Source organism: Lupinus angustifolius, chromosome LG04 (assembly GCF_001865875.1).
Source record: "Lupinus angustifolius cultivar Tanjil chromosome LG04, LupAngTanjil_v1.0, whole genome shotgun sequence".
NCBI lineage: Eukaryota > Viridiplantae > Streptophyta > Magnoliopsida > Fabales > Fabaceae > Lupinus > Lupinus angustifolius.
Genome location: NC_032012.1, coordinates 15,350,166 through 15,357,728, shown reverse-complemented (window position 1 = coordinate 15,357,728; position 7,563 = coordinate 15,350,166).

The window sequence follows — 7,563 nt, the reverse complement described above, 5'->3', positions numbered from 1 at the left end:
AAAAACATCAAGGGTTAGTAAGTGTTAATTTCATAGTCATGAAAATAAATCCTAAGGTAAGACTTTCTACTACTTTAATATCCAAAACTTCATAACACTTTAAGTTTATGAAGTCAAGACTTTAATAAATCATCTTTTATCTCAAATCATTATTGTAACTTGGAAATCAAAGAGTACAGTATGCTAAACCATTTTTAAAACATAATACTTTCTAAAAAATGAAACATTTTCAACAACTCATCAACATCATAAACTTTCAAAAATAAAATACAAACTTTGTCCTAAACACATTAAAGATTCCTTTGATGTTAAAATCATCACATTTAAACATATTCAAATACTAACAATAATTTCTAATATTTCTAAACAAATTAAATAACTTATCTAACCTTGTCCAAAGATATAATTTTTCCATCTAAGAACAAGGAAGAAATTTCAAGATTTACAAAAGTCAAAAACTACATAAAGATTCATATGATTTTATTATCATCCCCTTTAGTTATGCCTTCATAAAATACTTAAAGAACAAATATAAACTCTACTTTATGAACAACATAATAAAAGCTCATAACTCTCTATGAAGTATGAGAAGAAGATGAAGAAGAAAAATAAAAGACTACCTTAGTTTGTATAGGAAATTTTAGTGGATTTAGTGTAAAAATAAGAGAATGAGGTGAGGTATTTATAAGAGATTCTCACCCTCATCAAATCAGAAAATTTAATGTAAAGTAAGTAGATTTAGATTAGCATAGGTGATGTGTCCAATGGTGGTGGAGTGAGAGGATTTATTGAGTGATTTAGGGGCTTTTGGAAGCTTTTGCATTACTTGTGTAACTAGTAAGTGACTCATGAAATGATGACTTCCAACTTTATTGATATGATGTAATTTCTCAATAAACGTTGTGTTCGAACATTTTCGGATAATTTCGTCCGAAAATATATAATCTCCCGATTTAGGACATTTGCCCGAACATCGAAACTTGAATTTTGAGGTGAAAAATATCTAGAGATGAGTTACTGACAAAATTGATGTCTATTTTGACTAGAAATAATATGTCGAAGCCAAAAGCGAAATCGAAATTCGATTCCGAGTTATGGAACTCAAAAACTGGGCGAAAACTTGATAAAATGACCCGAAATCGTCTCGAAAACTTTTATTCTCCAAAAATATTGAAAAAATAGGGCAAACAAGAAAAATCATAATACAAGACTAAAACTCAATTGAGGTTTAGCCTAAAACATTATTAATTAATTTCTATAATTAATCTATTAATATTAATTACTTAATCAAATGTATTTTGAAAAATACTGTGGTACAATACACATCCTGCATGTGATGATTAGTCTCATTCAAAAAATATAGTTATATTTCCCAATAAGTGTTACTGAAACATTTAACCTTTTTGGTGGCTAGTTGTTTGTGTATTATTATTAAACTTGTTTGTAATGGTTTCAATGGTAAACGGTGGCAAGCAACAATTGAAGAAAGGGTTGAGAATAGATATAAATGTGGTACCAAAGAAAGGGATAAATATATATCATGCCAACTATACTTAGGTATGAGGTGAAAGAATATTATAGTGTACAGAATGCTAAAGTAGCATAAAATTGTTGGATCGTTTTCTGAGTACCTTGATTAATTGTTTGCAAGATGTGGAAATCTGTTTTAATGCTTTTATTAGTGAGCTATTTATTGCTTAAGGACTTTAAGACAGAGGCTTAAGAAAATGTCGCTTCCTTAATGATTTTTTTTGGGTATAATGAAGTGTACTTCTCACCTTATGGGTAATGAATTAGTCTATTTAGGGATATATGAATGCTTATCCTAATATTGCTCATAGGAATCAAATATTTAACTTTTAACATAGTATAATACAATATACGATAATCTAATTAAATTTTACACCATTACATTAATGTCATGTTTGGTTTTCTCAATAATTTAAAATATTTTCACACGTTTCTATTGATGGATAATAAAAAAGAGGAATGATAATTTGTCTTATATGTGTAATAAATAGGAAAAAGTTCACAAAACCTCCTTAAATTTTATATGTTTTGCAATTAGATAATGTGAACTATTTTTTTTCCTAATTATTCTTTAAATTTTACCTATTAGTAAAATTGATCCTTACGTACAATTTTAAATTATTATCAAATGAAATTAGAATTGACGCATTACATGATATACCAAATCAAAAAATATTGGTGGAAGACCAACTTATTAACCATATCAAGGATTTATCCAAGGTATAGGATAGTTGCTTGCTAATAATGAGGGAGACACATTCTAATTTCTATGTTGGGTTTTGGTGTGAATTTGTTTGTAATGGTCCTCATAGACGGCATAAGTTGGAGCTAGTAAGATGGAAGTGCCACACATCATTGTGGCCATCAAAAAATGAATAATTTGGATTAAAATCAGCAAATATATATTATTTTAGTAATAGTTAAAGTTTAAGGAGTAATTATGAAGAAAAAATAGTTTATGATGTTTACTTGCAAAAAATATAAAGTTTAAGGGAGTTTTATGAACTTTTCCCTAATAAATATGTTTAGAAATATATATACTGATATATCATTCATCATCCATTTACACTATTTATATTTAAATGTTAATAATTATTAAATATTAATATATTTTCTCTGAGCTAGCTTTTCTTCCAAATTATCATTTATTATATATATATTGGTTATTTTGGTCTTGTGTTCGTCTCTCAATGATTTAAAAATGCAAGCTACTTAAAATTTAAAAACAAACTGAAACTCCATGAAAATCATTTTTTATGTTTTGTATTGGCTTGTAAATAACAAATGGATTGATTTTATTATTATTTTCTAATTTGATCTGAACACCATATTTTATATTTATTCACTTATTATACTCTAAAATTATTACACATTTCCTTTAAATTATGATTTTTTATATCATTGATTTTTGAGTGAATATTAACTTTAATCCTTCAAAAATGTCGTGTACCAATTTAATTCTCGAAGAAATAAAGTTTCAAACTTGTACATAATTACCATGAATATAAATCAAAATAATTCATATCATATGTCATCAAACATATTAAAAGAACTAATTTGACTTACATTTGATATTTTTTGGATTATTTTAGTTTTTTTTAAATTTTCAGGATTCAAATTATACAATAAAAATTTCGAGAACAAAATATGTATTTACTCTTGATTTTTTTGTATTTTTTATTCTTCAAGACATGTCTTAAACATGAATTCTACAATTTCTGTTTTTCCTCCAAATTTAAAAATACTTTGACATATATCATTGTTCTATAAAAGAAACTAAAGTATCCATTCATGATAGCTCTCAATAGGGAAAATCTTATATTTTTAAAATGATTTGCAACTAATTTTACTATAGTTATGAAAACCGTACTAGATGGTTTACTCGATGAATTAGTCCTCTTCTAATACAATATAACAATTATATCAATCATGTATTATATTAGTTAAAATTGGTCATATTGGTTGACTTTCATTTAAATTATTCTAGTCATATTAACCAATTTTTATTTAAAATTACATAATTTGTATGAAAGTAAATATTGGGAAAAATTAAACATAACTATATATTATCTCTAAAAAATCATTTAAATAATTTTTTTATCACATATAACTGTCAATTAAACCAATATACCATCATATCAGTTTAATGATTGACACGAGATTAACAACCCTCCAACTTTACAACATGGCCACAATTTTAAATAAAACAATGATCTATTGGAAAACACCTTAAACCTAATCTTACCCATGTAATAGATCAAAATCATTAGTATTATATGTAAGCATGAAAATATCATCACTTATATATTTCAATAGTGTTATTTCAAATGTGAACTCTAATGATTTTCTTCAAATATCATCATTCTAAAAGAGCATGAGAAATTATCACCGTCCTCTTACTAGCAAGAAAACTAACATAATCTTACTGAGTATGAAAAGTGGAGGCTAGCATGAAAAACTAACACTCTTCTAAAATATATATTTTGGTATTACTAAGAGTATTTTTTATTCAATGAGTAAGGAACTAATCTCTTTTGGAGTGTGTGATTGTCACTCCTAACGAGTATCGCTCATGAGAATCAAAATTTTGACATTTTGATCTTTCTAGAGATCTGTGAAACATTGTACCACTAAATCAATGTGGTACACTTTTATCAAAAATGAATCACCAAAAATGTTAAGGAGGAAAAAAAATACTAAAACATTCTCGTCTCCAGTTTGAGATTTTGTTACCGAAACTACTAATTTGTAATTATATTTTGGATCGGTTTAAATCCAACTATCACTAATTAAAGTTTCTTACTCTACTCATTTTGATGGGTTAAATTTCATCATACAACAAAAATAATTTCTCACAACTTTGAGATACTCTGAATAAGAATCTGCTTAGAGTGGTAAAAGAATTGAAATATTACCACATCATAATTTCTCATAACTTCAGAACCCTTACTTAAAAAATGGAAAGAAAAGAACATATGGAAAACATTATTGAAGATTCATTATGGAAAAAACGATAATAAATTCTAAAGTTTACGTTGCCTACGTTGACCATTACAGAAAGGACCCACAGATGGAATATTATTCACATGATTGGAGTAATTACTCATCTTTGATAGGGAATCATATAAGAACTAATATAGCATTGAAGTCATAAGGTTGTCTAATGATAAAGAATGAGAACTGAATGAACAAAGTGTAGAGGTTATGATTTTGAGTTCTACCATCAACAAAAAATGAGTTATAAAGTGGTAGGATGGTTAGGGTGGATGAGGTTGAAGGTAAAATCTCATCCACAACAAAATACTATCATTGAGAGAATAATCACAAAAGACAAAAATTAAACCCTAAAACAAATGAATATTTTATTAGAGTTCCTGTCAAATTATATTTATGAAGGTTGGTAGACTGCCATTGAACTAATGGCAATAACTAAGATTAAATATCTTTATATTTTGAAAAGTCAAACAACTTTTACAAGGATAAAACAAAAAAAATCATTTAATATTATGTTTTTATTTACTAGTTCATTTTTTAATTTTTGAATATAATAATAGGACTAAAATTAGATACAGTATCTTAAGTAGCAGTGATATTAGTACTCAACCATCTCAACCATATAAAGATAATTGTAAAATAAATTCCAACTCAACATTCACCTAAGAAACACTATTAATGGTGTTAACTCAAAATCTATTCTTCTCCATTCAATTAACTTAAATGCTTCATATTCTTATATTCTTTTCTTCTCCATTCAATTAACAATATTTCCATTTTTATTCAATTTACAAATGTATTCCTATGTATTTTTTGTTCCTCATCTAGTGCCTCTTCCTCCTACCCAAAATGGATGTAGCAACTACATCTCACAAATTTATTCCTCTATAATCTCTTGTTCTTCATGCTTCACATTCCTTTGTGTTTTATTTGTTTTTTTTTTTTTGCTTCTACCTAAGTTTAGTCCATCATAAAAAGGCCAACAAGTGGCATAGGAAGTACATGTGAAGCTCATCAAGGCTTCAATCTAAATGGGTCAAGATCTTCTAGAATTAATGGTTGCAATATTGCCTTTGTAGATCTAAGAGTCATATCTCTTGTGCAAACGAAAAGAAGCTTTCACCTTTTTCTTGCTGAAATAAACAATAATAAATAGATCAGAATAGTAAAAAAAATTAGTGAAAGTGCTCAAATTTCAATATTTCAAATTATTTGATGGTTTCAGTTGGTTATCAATATATAAGGCAGACAAATGACACAACTATCTATTACCTATATAACAAAAAAAACTCACTCATATACATATGTCATCACCTCCTTGAATTGCCACATGTCACACTCACAACAAAAGTTTTCTCACTCAAAGAATTCTACCACCTCCAATACACCCCACCACACCATAACATTTGTTATTATTTCTTGATACATCTCTTTATCCTTTATTCTTCTTCTTTCTTCCATATTTTTTTTTTCTCTCATTTTATTACTAATTTTAGAGAACATCATCTCTCTTCCACTCCTTCATTTCATTACTTTACTTTTCTTCAACCATTTTTTTCTCTCTTCTTGGTTTATATCATTCTTCCATTTCAAAATTTCTTATTTTAAAATGATTTTATGCATGTAGATCTATTCATTGATTTTTTTCTTTGAAGATGTTGTATTAAAATCTTTATTTATTTATTTTGTAGATAAATTATTATTGTTGGATAACTAGAGGAGTGAGATGTCTCTAATGACAAGGGCATCTATGATAGTTCTATTTGATCTGGTGTCTCTTATTGTTTGTACACCCTTGAAGCATCATTACAGGTTAGTTTTTCTATATCTCTTTGTTGTTTCTTTATTTGTTTATAGAATTTTCTATTCAAAATAATCATTATTATAATGTTAGAAATGACATGAACAATGACGAGATCGTAAAGAGGAAGAAAAAAGTAAATATTTTCTGACACTTTGGTATTTTCATCATTTCTCCTTAATTTTTCAAAAAAAATTGTTAAAATGTCATTTTGCTACCTAATCTTGAGCAAAAGTAGCATAATATTGATTCTATGTTTTTTTATTTTTGTTTTACATTGTGGTTCATCTATTTTGTTGTACAACATGAATTATGTTACTTATGTTATGATTCATTCTTTCATTCTTCATCACACAATCTTTCATTCTTCATTACACAAATAGATAAATATAATGAAAACTCAGGTTATGATTCATCAAATTTCACCATTTGATTTCATTCATTGTAATTTAAATATGAATAAATGGACAATAAATTAATTTGATTCTAAAAATTTTTCAAGTGAGAATTAATGCATCATTGAAGATTTGGAACAAAAAAATAATAATTATTATCATTTTGTGTTGAACAATAGGAATGTGGTTTTACATTCGTTCATTCCCTTTCTTATTCATTCATTGTGTTTCATTACATAATTTAATGATAATATTTCAATTGATTACAGTTTCTTATTCATTCATTCTATTTCATTCCATAATTTAATCTTACGCTTGTCATTTGTCGTATTGTAGTAATATTAATAATAATTTGATTGATTATGAACTTAAATGCTATGATTATATTTAACTTAATATTTGAAATAATTTTGATAATAATTGTGTAACAATATATTGATATTAATGTAATATTTATGAGCAAAATTTGATTTCATTCATTGTAATTTAAATATAAATAAATGGAAAATAAATTAATTTGATTCTAAGAAATTTGCAAGTGAGAATTAATGCATCGTTGAAGATTTGGAACCAAAAAAAAATAATTATGATCATTTTGTGTTGAACAATAGAAATGTGGTATTACATTTGTTCATTCCCTTTCTTATTCATTCATTGTGTTTCATTACATAATTTAATGATAATAATTCAATTGATTACAGACTTGAATGATATTGTTATCTTTTAGTTAAAATTTGAAATAATTTTGATAATAATTGTGTAACGATATTGAGCATTGATGTAATATTCATGAGCAAAATTTGATTTCATTCATTGCAATTTAAATGTGAATAAATGGATAAT